Source organism: Myotis nattereri (assembly GCF_964212035.1).
Source record: "Myotis nattereri genome assembly, chromosome: 10".
Lineage (NCBI taxonomy): Eukaryota > Metazoa > Chordata > Mammalia > Chiroptera > Vespertilionidae > Myotis > Myotis nattereri.
Genome location: NC_138085.1, coordinates 30,701,178 through 30,717,321, shown reverse-complemented (window position 1 = coordinate 30,717,321; position 16,144 = coordinate 30,701,178).

Genomic DNA, 16,144 nt, shown 5'->3' with positions numbered 1-16,144 from the left:
CAACAGTAAGTAACACTCACCTAGGCTGACCCTAGGCCAGACACTACACTGAGTGCTTCACCAGAGTGAACAGCTTTATTGGGTGGGAGGAGCCAGTGGTCCCTGAGGTCTCCCCATTAGAGTTCTGAAGAGGTGGCCTCCACATCAGGATGGTGGGCAGCACTGGTGCAAAGAGAGCCCAGGGCACTGTGTTCAAAAGAATCAAAAGGAAACGCAGAACCCTGGCAGAGGATAGCCTGGGACAGTGCCCAGCAACACAGGAACAAGGTGAAGCTCAAAATCAGGAACCAGGCTGCAGCCTGAGATTGGAAAAGAAATCAGAGTGGGAGGTGGGCTCCTAAGGGGACAACCCTCAGCACCCCGTGAATGGGCCGGGGCTGTAACACCTAACCCCAAATCCAGGTCTCCATCAAGAGCTCTCGGGGCTCCTCGGGAAAAGATTGGGGCGCAGATCTGGACATGACGTGCAGGGGCAATGCCGGTATAGATTCACAAGCCTGGTTTCCCCATGGGTTCTGTCAGGGCAGTGCCTGGGAGAACAAGGGCAGGCTGAAATGTTCTGGGAGGTGTTCAAAGATCCACTCCATAGGGAGGGCAAGAAAGAGAGCAAGACAGAACAGCAGGACCCCGAACCAAAGGCCAAGCCCAGGGCTAGTGGGGATGATGGGCAGGGCAAGCAGTGATTGCAGAAACAAGATGTAGGCTCAGCGGGTGTCCCTGGGCTGTAGGCTCCAGTAGCCAGCGCATAAAGCAAAGGCGTGGGAAGCAAAACGCCGCTCAGGCCTATAGCACAGTGCGGTCAGGGCTGACTCTGTTCCCCTGGAATGAAGGTGGGCTGATGGGCTGCGAATCAGGATGCTAATGGAGACGACGGGACAGCATTGTAAACCAAAATTAATTCTAGACTGTAATCAGGAATAAAAAGCATTTACTTGAGCAAAAGGAGCTGCAGCCCAGGAGACACAGATTCGGGCAGCAACCTACATTGTGTCCCACTGAGACAAAGGGCAGGCTGCCTTTTATGTTGCAAGCTCCCAACCACTTCGGTCCCATTTATGTAAATGAAAATCCAAATTGTGCAGTTCTCACTGGCTAGTATAGATGCACACACGGATACAATTTGTGCAGTTCGGATTGGATGGGGCCGGTCTCAGTCAGTTGGTAGAAGGATGGAGCCAGGGTTCCCAGGAAGTTCAGTTGTTGACTCAGAAGGTGTAACCGAGCCAGGTGTTGTGAATTCAGGCTAAGGTTCTTCCTGGCATATAGAGTACCTGAGGAGCCTTCATCAGCAAATGGCCACTAGACTCTTATTATTTACTAGAGTCCCAATGCATGAAATTCATAAGAGTAGGCCTTCCTTTCCCCGGCTGCCGGCACAAGCTTCCCTCCGGCACCCTGGACCCAGGCTTCCCTTGAAGCCCTGGCTTCATCCAGAAGGTCGTCCAGAAGGACGTCTTGTCTAATTAGCATATTACATTTTTATTATTCTATATAATAAAAGGCTAATATGCAAATTGACCAAACAGTGGAATGACCGGTCACTAGATGTGCACTGACCACCAGGGGGTAGATGATCAGTGCAGCAGCTGTCCCCTGGTGGTCAGTGCGCTCCCACAGGGGGAGCACCGCTCAGCCAGAAGCCGGACTCACAGCTGGCAAAAGCCGCGGCGGTGGCAGGAGGCTCTCCCGCCTCCACAGCAGCACTAAGGATGTCTGAGGGCTCCCAGACTGCGAGAGGGTGCAGGCTGGGCTGAGGGACCTACCCCCTCAAGTGCATGAATTTCATGCACCAGGCCTCTAGCTATAAATAAAATTTGGTCTCTAGGCTGGCCTTAGAGAGTCCATCTCAGCAGAAAAATTCCTTCTCTGGGTTCATATTAAATGAATCTTCTCAGGGTCCACAGAGTCCCAGGGAAAAGCTAAGGGTGAGCCTAGCAGACTCTTTCCAAAATGTCAGTCTTAAGGGGCTGGACAGAAACGAAGTACCAGGAGGCAAGACAAGGACTAGACATCTCTGGGATGAGATGCACAGGGTTGAGAAAGTGTGATTAGAATGGGGACAGGAAACGGTCCTGGGAAAGCTCCCCAGAGTTACTTGGAGTGTGGTCAAATGTGGCTCTATGCCCCCAGGAGGAGGGTGCTGATGAAAGCACCAGGCTGGTTCAGACAGAAGCTGGGTCCTTCTTCTCTCCTCGCTCAACTGCACCACCACGGCTCAGGGGGCTCCCACACTCGTATCCCAGGAAGAACAGGCTCTACAACTTATTAGAGAAAGTAGCAGTGGCCCAGCTGTGAGCCAGTGTTTCCTTTTTTTTCTTTTCTTCTCTTTCCTTTTTTAATCCTTGTAGGAAATGGGCCTCTGTGACCCATCTCCAGCACAGTTGGCTTTTGATGGAATCAGTTGCTGAATTTCCTCAGGACAAACAGAATGTAGGGAGGAGGGAAGAGGATGTAAGAAGGAACAGTGGACATGGGCCAGCATCATAGTGGAAACCACGCCCCCTACAGGCGCCTGCCTCAGCTAGACAGAGGGAGATGGAGGCAACTAAAAAAGGCCTCAGCCCAATTTTTTTATTTTTAAAAAAATGTTTATATATATTTTTTATTGATTTGAGAGAAAGAGAGAGGGAGAGAAAGGTAGAAACATCAATGATGAGAGAGAATCATTGATTGGCTGCCTCCTGCACAGATTGTTGGAGACTGAGCCCACAACCAGGGCATGTGCCCTTGATCGGCATCGAACCCAGGACCCTTCAGTCTACAGGCTGACGCTCTATCCACTGAGCCAAACCAGCTAGTCAGCCCAATTTTTTTAAATGGCCCAATGGGAGACAGGAGGACCTAGGTGACTTATGAGGAAACCAGTGATCCCATGGTATTCAGCCAATGAGGAACCAGAGAAGGGACTGGATAAATGGGCTGTGTTCGCTGCCCCAGTTGTGCCTGTACAACCAAATGGACACCCGCTCTCGAGAACATATCAACAGTCTCGTTTCACCATCCTTCTGTCTCCAAGTCCGTTATTTGAATTTGGACAGGTGAGCATTTCTCACAATCCTCACCCAAGGATATTTTTCCATTGATTTTAGAAAGAGTGGAGGAGAGAGGGAAAGACAGTGTTAACATAAAAATATTGAAACCTGTAAAGAATTTTTGTGAGTTTATTTGAGCCAAACTGTCGCCAATTGCCAGGAAGCAGAATCTCAACAGATTGGGATAATGCTCCGGAGAATGGCGGGTTATATCTATATTTATACATTGCAGTCAAAGGAAGGGACATAGGTGGGTTACATGAAATCCACTGGTGACAGACCAGAGAGGTGGGAGAAAGCAAAGTGTGTGTTGGGAGGTGAGGGGATCCCTGGGATTGGATAAAAAGCAAAATGATAGACACATACTTAGGTGGGTGCAGGAACAATTAACATGATAACAATGAAGGATTTTGTGGTATCTGTCCTGGATCTCAGGCACATTAGTTTGTGCCCCAAGGGGTCCGGAAAAAGGGAAGTTACAAGTTACCCAGACATTTCAAGGGTATGTTATTATAGATGCAAAAAGACAGATCGGCTCAGTTAAGATAAAGGTTGACCTTGTCAGGGAAGATACAGGCCTAGGAGGTGACTACCCACCATAACTGCTTTTTGTTAAAGTGTAATTTCAGACCATCCTTTGTGGTTACTTTAGGTCTCCGAGTTTGCAAGACGGCCATGCAGGCCTCCCCTGAGTTGGTCAGGTTAGCATGTGGCCCCTTTCGTCCAGACACCTATCATGCCATGAATTCATAGGGAATGTGTTCCGGCAGCTCAGCTCCTTTCCATTGGTTCTCACAGAGTGAGCTGCTCTGGATGGAGCAGGCTGAACCCAGGTACCTTTCCTGTGGCTTCCTTCTTTTTCCTTCACACGTTTCAGGAAGCTATGTCAGCTCTTAGCTTAATATGCTCAAGATATACATTAATTCTCTTGGCAAGAATCTTGCCCTTAACTTGCTTGTTCACAGCAATGCCCACTGCATGCTGGGTGGCATAGACTCCTCCAGTTTTGCCCTGGTGATATTTGTGGGCATTCCTTTTTGAACAGTGCTGCCGGAAGCCGGTCCATCCTTGCTGCTTGACACAGTCGCTGCAGGAAAGAAACATCTGCACAGCATATGTTTCAAGGGACCTGGCGTATATAGCATACTATTCTTAATATGTTTGCTCCCCTTAGTGCTATGTGTTTTAACGAAGGTCACTTCTCAGAGAAAGGTTGTTTCCCCAGGTAGGGATTTTTCCCTGAAGTTAGGGAGGGGATAAAACCCCTTAACTAAGTGCCGGGCGGGTAATTAATCACTTTAACTACAAACAATCACGCTTAAGCTACATAATGTTTACTCCCTGGAATGGAGATAAGAAACGCCCTAACCTTTGCAATAGAAATTGACAGGATTAAAATCAACTGTTATAAATACAGATGTAACAAGACAATAACACCAGAACTTCGCTGGAGATCCTGAACAGAACTTGGCTGGAGGTCCAGACCAGAACTTGGCTGGAGATCCTGGCTAGAGATCCTGGCCAGGCTGCTGATCAACTGAACGCTGTCTCCATGTCATTCCTTCTTCGCCGACTCTGTCCACACTTTTGGGGATCCCTGGACCTGCTGGGGTTGGACCCCAGCATTGTGCCCATTCCCTTGATGTCCACAATCTCACCTTTCTGGTAGGTTCGCATGTATGTGGCCAAAGGAACAACTCCATGTTTCCTAAAAGGCCTAGAGAACATATAACGGGGCCTCTCCTCTTTCCCTTTGTGTTGTCATTTTGGCAAATTACTGGAAGATGGCGGTTCCAGCCAAAAGGCAATAAATGTTCTCTTATAAAAAAAAAAAAAAAAAAAAAAGAGGCCCGATAGTCAGTAACTTGCTCAAGGTCACGCTGATGGTGTATGACAAAGTTGGGAGTCAGACTCGGGTCTGATTCTAGAGCTCATGTCCTTTTGTTATTCTAATGCCACCTCAGAAAGCAGTCAGGAAGGAAGAGAGAGGGGTTGTCAGTCTCAGTGCCTGAGATCATTCACTCATCCATCCATTCATTCAAGGAATATCTTGCTTATGCTATGTGTGAAATGCAGGGGATTTGAAGATGAATGAGATAAGATTTTTGTCCCTGAGTAGCTCACAGTCTAGCATTTAAACCTATTGTTGGATGGGGGGGGGGAGGGGGAGTGAAGAAAAGGAAGTATGATTTATTAAGAAGATCAAGGAAGTAAAACATTGAAGTTGCTCTCATCCTTCTCCTTTCCTCTAAACGTCCAGAGTCCTCTGACCCTTTTGGATCACAGACACCCATGTTTTTACCCTCTAGCATTGAACACATGGGGCAGGAGGCGGGGCGGGGGGAGGGCTGATTTACTGTGAAACCACTGAAGCTTAAACTTCAGGGTCCCTTGTTTCCTGAAACAAAGCCTTCTGAGGCCCTGTGATTTCTGCTGCCTCAAGCTCTTTGGAATTCGAGACACCCAGGGATTCAATGCTCCAAGAATCCTCGCAACAATCTCTCAGTGGGCAGGAAAGGACACACGTGAAGCATCTGTCTTATATAAAAACTGCTGTTTGAAATTTTAATGCTGCTATTTTGGCTTCTGTAAATGCTTGCTTGCTTAAATAATAAGGAAAATAAAACTACTCCCACTTCAGAGAGGCCTTTAAACCTTTCCCAGATGAAGTTATCAGTGCTGGCACCAGGCCAAGCTTTTGGTCGAGATCTTAAAGCCCCAGCACCTAGGGCAGCAGTTCTCAACCTGTGGGTCAAGACCCCTTTGGGGGTCGAACGACCCTTTCACAGGGGTCGCCTAAGACCATCGGAAAACACATATATAATTACATATTGTTTTTGTGATGAATCACAATGCTTTAATTATGTTCAATTTGTAACAATGAAAATATATCCTGCATATCAGATATTTACATTACGATTCATAACAGTAGCAAAATTGCAGTTATGAAGAAGCAACAAAAATAATTTTATGGTTGGGGATCACCACAACATGAGGAACTGTATTAAAGGGTCACGGCATTAGGAAGGTTGAGAACCACTGACCTAGGGGCTCTTTAAGAACTTGCAAAGCAGACTGGAAAACCCCATATTTGGGAGACAAAGAGGGTAAAAAGGTATAAATACAGGAAACTTCCTGTGTGACTTCACCCAGAATTCCAGAGACATTTTTCTCTGGGCCTGCGTGTAAGAATAATAATAAATGTAACTCCATCTCTCTAAGCGTTGCTTGGTTCTTTTCTGGTCTTCTGTAACACGCAAAATCTAAGGGGCTAGAAGTAGGACTGAGGCAGTGCAGTAACTGAGCAATGAAGGCAGGTCACTTGTGGTCAGAAGGACTTCCCCATGTGGGAAGCTTTATATCCATCTGTCCAGAGCAAATCAAACCCTGATGAATTTGACTGTTAAAAACAAACAACAGAAGAAAAAAAAACAAAACCCAGGCCCAAAATGGAGTCACTTATGCTGAGCCCCACACCAACAAATTGAAACTTAATTCGTTTGGGCTCTCCCAGAAACGGAATCTTAAACCAGTCGATCAAGAACCACCTCATCAGCCCTAGGTAGGTGATCTGCCTGATTGACCCCTGCCATCCTCTGAAGGAAAAAGTGCCTTTGCAAGAACCAGTCACTTTTTTGTCCAGTAGAACTTCCTTGTTCCCTCTTCCTTCTGCCTATAAAAGTATTTCATTTTCACAGCTCCTCCGAGCTCCTTTCTAACTGCTAGTGTGGATACTGCCTGATTCGTGAATTGTCGAATAAAGCCAACAAGATCTTCAAAATGTATTCAGTTGAATTTTGTTTAACAACTGTTCTACACCCACCCAAGCCATAAGTGACTCAAGACTAGAAAGTTATTAGTGTGAGAGCAGGAGGCCTTGCAGGCAAAATAACTGGCTCTGGTCATTTGCTCAGAGTCCTCTGCCCAGCCAGGCGAATCCACAACGCATGCCAAGCCCCAGGCTGGGAATTGGGTGAGGGAGTGCGAACAATACTGTGACTCCTTAGGGCAGGTACTGTACCTGTTGTGCCTACTGTCACATCTCTAGCTGCTGGTACAGCCCTTGACCCATGGGAGAGGCTCAATAAAGAGCTTGATTAAAAGATGAGTTGTTCTTATGAGAGATACCTATTTCTCCCAAGATGAACCGGCAGTCTTTTGGACTAGTTCTCTCTAAATTAATAGCACTAGCCAATACCATCAGAGCATCTTTATCCTTGGATAGTGTGGGAGAGACACTATAATTTCTCCAAACCACACACAAGCCTTCTGTTAGGTGACTCATTACCTGCGAGCACCCACCTTATTGTATCATCCCAGGGCTCTTGCCCAGAGTATGTTTTAACTCCTTGCTGGGTTTGGGGGAGACGGATGACACACTTAGAATCAATGCAGGCTGCAGGGGCTTGCTTGCTCCCCCATCTTGTGGTGATTCTACTCACTTCATGATCAGGAGGCCTCCTTTTCAGACTTTCCTTAGAGCAATCAATCCTCCATAAATCCCATTCTTCCCAGAACCTTTCTATGTGGATTTGTGCGGTTTGGAGGTTTCTTTTTATCTTTTTAAAAAATATATTTTTGTATTGATTTCAGAGAGGAAGGGAAAGAGAGAGAAACATCAATGGTGAGAGGTAATCATTAATCGGCTGCCTCCCGCACACCCCACACCGGGCATTGAGCCCGAAACCCAGGCACGTGCCCTGACCGGGAATGGAACCGTGACCTTCTGGTTCATAAATGAACTCCCAACCACCGAGCCAGGCCAGCAGGGCTGTTTTTGGTTGGTTTATTTTTTTGGCAGAATTTAATGGTTGTATTAACACAAATACAATGTGTACACAATCTGTCTATTCATCTCCTTCGCTGCGCAGTCTGGCATTGGGGTTGGTGACTTATGGCCAGCTGGCTGCCCTCCCCACAACGGCTTTGAGGTTCTTTGAGGAGACGTGTGAGCACTCTCAGCACAGTAACATGTGTTGCACACCAGCAGCACTTCAAGCTCGTTGACGGTGTGGACCGGGAACTTCCGAGAGCCACGGGGCAGCGCGTGCTTTGTTTCAGTGCTGCTCCCATAGCCGATGTTGGGCATCAGGACCTGGCCTTGAATCTTCGGCACACTCTATTGTCAGCAACTCTGGATACATTGACATCTGCGTTTGGCTGGTGCAGCCGTGGGCAAACTACAGCCTGTGGGCCGGATCCGGCCCGTTTGAAATGAATAAAACTATTGAAAAAAAAGACCGTACCCTTTTATGTAATGATGTTTACTTTGAATTTATATTAGTTCACACAAACACTCCATCCATGCTTTTGTTCCGGCCCTCCGGTCCAGTTTAAGAACCCATTGTGGCCCTCGAGTCAAAAAGTTTGCCCACCCCTGTCTAGATGAACTTCTTGGTCCTCTTTCTGACAATCTGAGGGCAGCCATGGTGCCGAGACGGCTGCCACGTCCACAGGCAGCACGAGGAAGAGAGTGATTTGTGAGGTTTTTAAGTTGGCGCGTGATGTTGAGGCATAGTCGGAGCAGGAAGTGCTTTCACAAAGAATTCGGCGGCTTATGGAGATCAACATGTGACGGCAAAAACAGTAGATCTGGGGATCAGGACACCTGGGCTCCGTTTGGGGCACATCACTCATTTCACAAATAAGCACCCAGAGTCCACTGTGATAGCCAAGAGCAGGGTGTTAGGTCACCAGAGGAGGAACGCAGGAGGCCAGAATGGTGAGGGATGATGAAATCATTAGATCTTCCGCACAGCAGGGGGCTGAGCCTGGATGGCTCCAGCCCCCAGTGATGAGAGTCAGCAGCTTCTAAAGGACTTTTGGCGGGCTTTTTCTGGGCAGAGAACTCTCTGTGCATACCCGGAGGGGAGATAATGGAATGTGGTCACAGCAAGTGAAATGTGGTCTCAGCAAAGAGAATGTCCATTGTGAAATGGTCCGAGAAGCCAGTTCCCAGAAGCGGGGTATCGATTAAATTATTTGATCAGACCTAACGCAGGGCTGTGTGGAAGTATGTAAATGAGGAGACACTCCCTCCCAAGAGCAGCATGGTGGGCAAAGGAAATAGTTTAATTGCAATCATGGAGAATTGTAAAATGAATTGGGGACACTTAGTAGGGTAGTTTCCCAACTGTATTGCATCATCAGGATCCCTGTGGGTGTTCTTTCAAACACAGATCCTTGGGCCCCACCCTTCAGAAAGTCTGGTCCAATGAGTCTGAAAGTGTTCAAGGACTCTGAGGCCTTAACAGGCGCCCCTCTCCCCAGGCCCCCACAAAGGTGATGCTACTGGAAGTGGCCCCAGCACACGCCAAGAAAAGGGCCAGGAAATGGTTCTCAAAGGCAGGGGTCTACTGTTGATTTTTTGTTCTTTTATTGTGTTTGTTTTTAACCTCACCCAAAGATATTTTTTTCCATAGACTTTTATAGAGAGGAAGGGAAAGGGAGAGATGGGGAGAAGCATTGATGTGAGAGAAACACATCGATTGGTTGCCTCCACAGACACCTCGACCAGGGCCTGGGATTGAGCTAGCAACCTAGGCACGTGCCCTGACAAAAATTGAACCAGTGACCTCCTGGTTCCTGGGTCGATGCTCAACCACTGAGCCACACCAGCCTGACAAAATGTCCATATTGAACACTAAAGAGTCTGCCATCCATCCAGTCTTTATGTATTTGCTTTAATAAAAAATAAAATGGCATCATGCTGTATATCACTTAGAAAAGGATCAGTATATGTTTGAAACTTGCTTTTTCTTTTTTTTACTGATAATATACCACAAATATATTTGTAGCTCCTTTGGGTTTGAACAAACTATAACTTATTTAGGTTGTCTTCAATTTTAAATATTAAAAAGAACATTGTGGTAAGCATCTTGTATCTAAAATCTTTGCATATTATCAATCATGAATTAAAAAGACTAAATGGTTGAAGCTGGATTGCTATCTCAAAGAATGGGCAAGTCTATGGCTTTTGAAGTTCTGTTTTGGAATGGTTGTAATAATTTATGTGAGTAAATATGAAGAAAAAAACAAGACTAAAAAATATAGTGTGGGGGGGGTCTCAGTTGGTTGGAGTGACATCCCATACATCAATAGGTTGTGGGTTCAATCCTTGAGGGGCCCATACAGGAGGCAACCAGTCAATTTTTCTCTCTCACATTGAATTTTCTCTCTCTCTCTCCCTTCCTCCCCCTCAACAAATCAATGAAAACATATCCTGCGATGAGGATTTTTTTAAAAAATATATTTTATTGATTTTTTACAGAGAGGAAGGGAGAGGGATAGAGAGTTAGGAACATCGATGAGAGAGAAACATTGATCAGCTGCCTCATGCACACCCCCTACTGGGGATGTGCCCGCAACCAAGGTACATGCCCTTGACTGGAATCGAAGCTGGGACCCTTCAGTCCACAGGCCGACGCTCTATCCACTGAGCCAAACTGGTTAGGGCGGGATGAGGATTTTTTTTTTTTTTTTTTAAACAAGAAACTTCAGGCCCTGGCTGGATAGCTCAGTTGGTTAGAGCATCATCCCTGTACACCAAGGCTGCGGGTTCAGATCCCTAGTCAGGGTACATATAAGAATCAACCAATGGTCCTAGCTGGTTTGGCTCAGTGGATAGAACGTCAGCCTGCGGAGTGAAGAGTCCTGGGTTCAATTCCGGTCAAGGGCACATGTCCGGGTTACGGACTGGATCCCCAGTGCGGGGCGTGCAAGAGGCAGCCTATCAATGATTCTCTCTTATCATTGATGTTTCTATCTCTCTCCCTCTCCCTCCCTCTCTGAAATCAATAAAAATATATTTTTTTAAAAAGAGTCAACCAGTGAATGTATAAATAAGTGGAGCAACAAATCAATCCTCTCCCTGTGTCTAAAATCAATTAATCCATCCATCCATCCATCCATCCATCCATTCAGTGGGGAGAGGACGCTATTAGGTAAAGTGTTCAGTAATGGCTTCTCCAAGATGATTTTAAATTATGACAAATCAGGTACAAACATTCCAGAGGCTCCAAGGCAGGAAAGAAAGGAGACCACCCTGCAGCCAGGGCGACCCACCTAAGACTGGCCACATGGCGGGCAGTAAGAGACAAGCTGGAGTAGAGGCAGAGCCACAGGACTTTAGACTCTGGTAGGAATTTGAGGTAAGTCTGTAAGAGATGGGGAGCAGGGAGAGTGAGCCACTGAAGGGCTCCAAGCAGTGGAATATAATCTGATTTATGATTCTGAACAATAACTCTAACAAGAAAACATAAAAATATAATAATATTTATCTCTGGGTGGTAAGGTTATGAGTGATTTCTAATATCTTTATCCTTTTCTGTATCTTTCAAATTTTCTCTAGTGAGCATGTATTACTTTATGGTTTAAAAAATTTAGTCAAAAAGGCCCTAGCTGGTTTGGCTCAGTGGATAGAGCACTGGCCTGCAGACTGAAGGGTCCCAGGTTTGATTCCGGTCAAGGGCACATGCCTGGGTTGCAGCTCAATCCCCAGTAGGGGGCATACAGGAGCCAGCCAATCAATGATTACCTCTAATCATTGATGTTTCTCTCTCTCTCTTTCCCTCTCCCTCTCTGAAATAAAAATATATTTTTTTAAAAAAGGAAAAAAGGCTAACCAGAAAGCGGTACAAAGGACAACGGAAGGAAGTATGATTGATGGTGAAGTACCAAGATGAGTCTCGAGGAGACTAGAATGGATTGGTGGGCAGGGAAATGGAAAGGAGTGAACCTGACCAATGTTTCACGGGTAAAATCCACCAGTGACTGACTGGAGTGGGAGATAAGTCTAGGATGAGAGCTGGGTTCCATCTTGGGTCACTGGCTCACGGTGACCCCTCTCAACCCAACAGGGGAGACAGGAAGAGCACAAACGCGGGAGGACAGGTAAACGTGGTATCACAGACAATGCGTGGCCCACAGCATCGAAAGCCAAGCAATCAGATGACTCGGGTTACAGAGCTGAGAAAGAGGAGTGACAATTCTTTTCAGAAGCCGGCTCTAGAGAGAAACAATAGGGCAGTAGGCAGAGTGCGGGGTTGAAGGAGTGTTGTCTCAGCCACGGGAAATGAACCCGTGGAGGCTGGGTGGTTGCAAGTGCAGATGCTGAGGGGGTGGCTGAAGGAGCACGGTCATGAAGTGAGGTCACAGCAGAGGTGGGATTTTACTAGAAAAAGGGCATCTCAGTTCTCCTGGGAGTGGGGGCAGAGGCAGCAAGGCGCCCATACACAGGCTCTTTCGGAGGCTCATGGTGGGAAGGGGAAGTTCTTGCTTTTGGAATTTTACTCCCTCTGGGCATTAGAAGGCGGTTATCTACTGGGGATGTGGATGAGTAAGAAGTTGAAGCTAAGTGGTAAAGGTTTATAATAATCTGAGAAGAATGGTAGAGGGTGCTGATCAAAGATCAGGACTGAAGTTGACTTACTAGATTTTGTAACCACCCTCTCCCCATCATCTGTACATTCCATCTTTAAAAAAAAAAAATCTTTATTTTTTAAAGTATTACAGATGTCCCCTTTTCTCCCCATGACCCTCTCCCCCCCCCCCCCCCTACCGGTTCCCCTCCCTCCCCCCCCCAGGCCTTCACCACACTGTTTTTTATTTTTACACTGTGTTGTGCAACCTAAGAAGACCTAGGTGGGAAGAAATTAAATCATGCAATTGATTCAGGATTGGGAGTTTGCAGAGCAGGCAAACCTTGAGAATAAGGGCTCTAAAGAGTGGAGTGCTGTGAATGAGAATAGCTTGAGATACCACGCACTGCAAAAGCACAAGTGACTGCCTCTGCTTTGGACCTCTGGCCTCACCTCTGCTCCAAATGGACTCCGACTGCTCCTGTGTCACTGCTGGCTCCTGCACCTGTGCCGGCTCCTGCAATGCAAAGCCTGCAAATGACCTCCTGCAGAAGCTGCTGCTCCTGCTGCCCATGGGCTGCGCCCAGAGCCATGCCTCAGGAGCCTGGGCAACGTGCATGTTGGGGAGAGCCTGCTCCCAGCTGGAAACAGAGCGTGTTCAAACCTTCATTTTCTTTTCATCCCACCCTGAACCGTTTGCCACATTCCCCTTTCTATTAAATATGTGATAATAAAAGTTGTTGACTTAAAAAAAAAAAACAGTTTGAGTTAACCATAGGGTACCCACTGGGTCAGGCAGAGAATGGAGTTAAAAGGGGAAAAAAAAAAAAAGTCAAGTAGAAATATCAAGAGATTGGGACCCAAAACAAGTAAAAGAATAGATTTAGTGGCAAAGTAAGAAAACTGGAAAAACAAATAGTTAATGAAAGACAGGAAGTCATATATGAGCGCACGGAGCTGGTCAGGATAGAATGGCTGGTTTAAGTGTAAGGGCACATGGACATGGAATCAAGGCGTCGCAAGGACTTGTTTGAAAATACTCAGGGTGGCAGGATTTGAAATTGAAACTGGAGAGCAAGTTCAAGGCAAGTTGGGGATGTGATTCTTGCAGTGACTGTGAGGTTGATGGAGCGCATACAGGTAACCGGATATCGAGTCTTTCTGACCCTCTCCAGGCCCCCGGCTAAGGGGGGTGGAAGGGGGCGGGCAGGGTGCAGAAAACAAGTCAGCAGCAGGGCCTCTAGAACACAGGGCCTCAAATCCTGGCTCTCCTATTGGTTGTGGCCAAGTCAATTGCCTCCTCTGTGCCTCACTTGCCTTAGGAGTAAAATGAAGATATAATACTGGATACTAAGCCGGTCTGAGGCCACCTGCCACTACTTGAGCCATATTAAGCAGAGACAGGGTTGAATCACATATGAGCGTTTATGCCAACACTGCTGGCAGTGTGGGAGAACAGTCAGTCATCCTGGAAATCCTGCTGACCCCTTGCCAGTCGGCTGGTTAAGTGAGTGAGGGAGAACTGCATGCAGCTGCGGGCCCACATGGGTAACAGGGAAAGGGGAGGGGAGGGGTGGGGTAGGTCTGCAGTCCGGCCTTCAGGAGCAGTCTGATAACAAGGTGGCTAATCTTCTATGATGTTACAAACAGCTCAGCCCATTCCTGGGACCAGAGAATGGTCAGCGTTCCTGAGGCAAACTCCCCAAGAGGGGCAGGGTCTGGGCACAGCAACCAGATCAAAGCGTGTCCTGTCCTTGGTCTGTTCTCCACATGTATTTCTCTTCTGAGTAACTGACTCACCGAGGCATCTTATCTTTTTGTTGTTGTAGGTAAGTCTCACTCTAGGATATTTTTTCCATTGGTATTTTATTTTATTTTAAATATATTCCATTGATTTTCTACAGAGAGGAAGGGAGAGAGAGAGTTAGAAACATCGATGAGAAACATCGATCAGCTGCCTCCTGCACATCTCCCACTGGGGATATGCCCGCAACCCAGGTACACGCCCCCGACCGGAATCGAACCCGGGACCCTTCAGTCCGCAGGCCGATGCTCTATCCACTGAGCCAAACCGGTTTCGGAGGTATTTTATTTTTTAAACAAATTCCTCGCCTTTTTTTAAAAATATATTTTTTTTAATTGATTTTTTACAGAGAGGAAGGGAGAGGGATAGAGAGTTAGAAACATCGATGAGAGAGAAACATCGATCAGCTGTCTCCTGCACACCTCCTACTGGGGATGTGCCCACAACCAAGGTACATGCCCTTGACCGGAATCGAACCCAGGACCCTTGAGTCCGCAGACTGACGCTCTATCCACTGAGCCAAATTGGTCAGGGCCATTGGTATTTTATTTTATTATTGATTTCAGAGAGGGAGGGAAGATAGAAACATTAATGATGAGAATCATTGATTGGCTGCTTCCTGCATGCCCCGCACTGGGAATCAAGCCCACAACCCAGGCATGTGCGCTGACTAGGAATCGAACCGTGAGTTCCTAGTTCATAGGTCCATACACAACCACTGAGCCACGTCAGCCGGGCTCCATTGATTTTCTAGAGAGAATGGAAGGGGAGGGGAAGAGAAAGAAACGTACATGTGAGACACATCTGACTGGTGGTGCCTCCTGCACGTGCCCTGACCAAGGCCAAGGATTGAGCCTGAAATCAAGGTACATGCTCTTGACCAGAATCGAACCCGCAACCCTTCAGTCCACAGGCCGACACTCTATCCACTGAGCAAAACGGGCTAGGGCATGGCATTTTATCTTTTTACAGCCTCGTTTCATCCTCCAGTTTCCCAGGGTCTGTAAGAAAACCTCTGCCTGGCCAGCATGTCTCAGTGGTTGAGCATTGACCTATGAACCAGGAGTCATGGTTTGATTTCTAGACAGGGCACATGCCTAGGTTTTGGGCTTGATCCCCAGTAGGGGGCGCAGAGGCAGCCGATCAGTGATTCTCATCATTGAGGTTTCTATTTCTCCCTTCCTCTCTGAAATCAGTAAAAATAAAATTAAAATATATTTAGAAAGAAAACCTCTTACCTATAGTAAGGTGAATAATTAGTAAGTAACTGTGGCTCTATTCTTAGTATGTGCCTTTACCCCTATCAGATATAATAGTACCTGCACGTAAAGTGCTTGTAACAAGGTCTGCCACATGGACCACAGCACCACTTAAATGTCAGCATCATTATCATTTCTCATTTGAACAGTGAGGGGGCCTGTAAGTCTCTAAAGCAGATTCTCAAACGTCCTGGTCTATGAACACCTTTACACGCTTAAAATGATTAAAGATGCCAAAGAACTTTTAAAAATGTGAATTTTACCTACTGATTTTTAAATCTCTTAAAACTATTTCTTAGTAACATAAGTATTTTTAAGAAACGTAACTTTTTCAAAAGAAGAAATATTTAGAAGTGTGACACATTCTGCGAATACCTTTAATGTTTGGCTTAATTGAAGACAGCTGGATTCTCTTCTCTGCTTCTACATGCAATCTACTGAGGTGTGCTGTTTGAGGTATACAAGAAAACCCAAGCACCTCCCTGACCCTCCAAAAGGGTCTGCCTGAACACTTGGAGAACTTTTTCTAAAGCTTTCTTCCAGCTTTAAATCACTCATTCATTCATCCATTCAGCACCACTTTATCCCAGAGATAGAAACGAATCATGTGGCTGCCTGTCCTGGAAGAATTTAGTTGAGAGAAGAGATGAAAACTAATGAAAATGACAGCACAGCCTAAGCGAACACAGG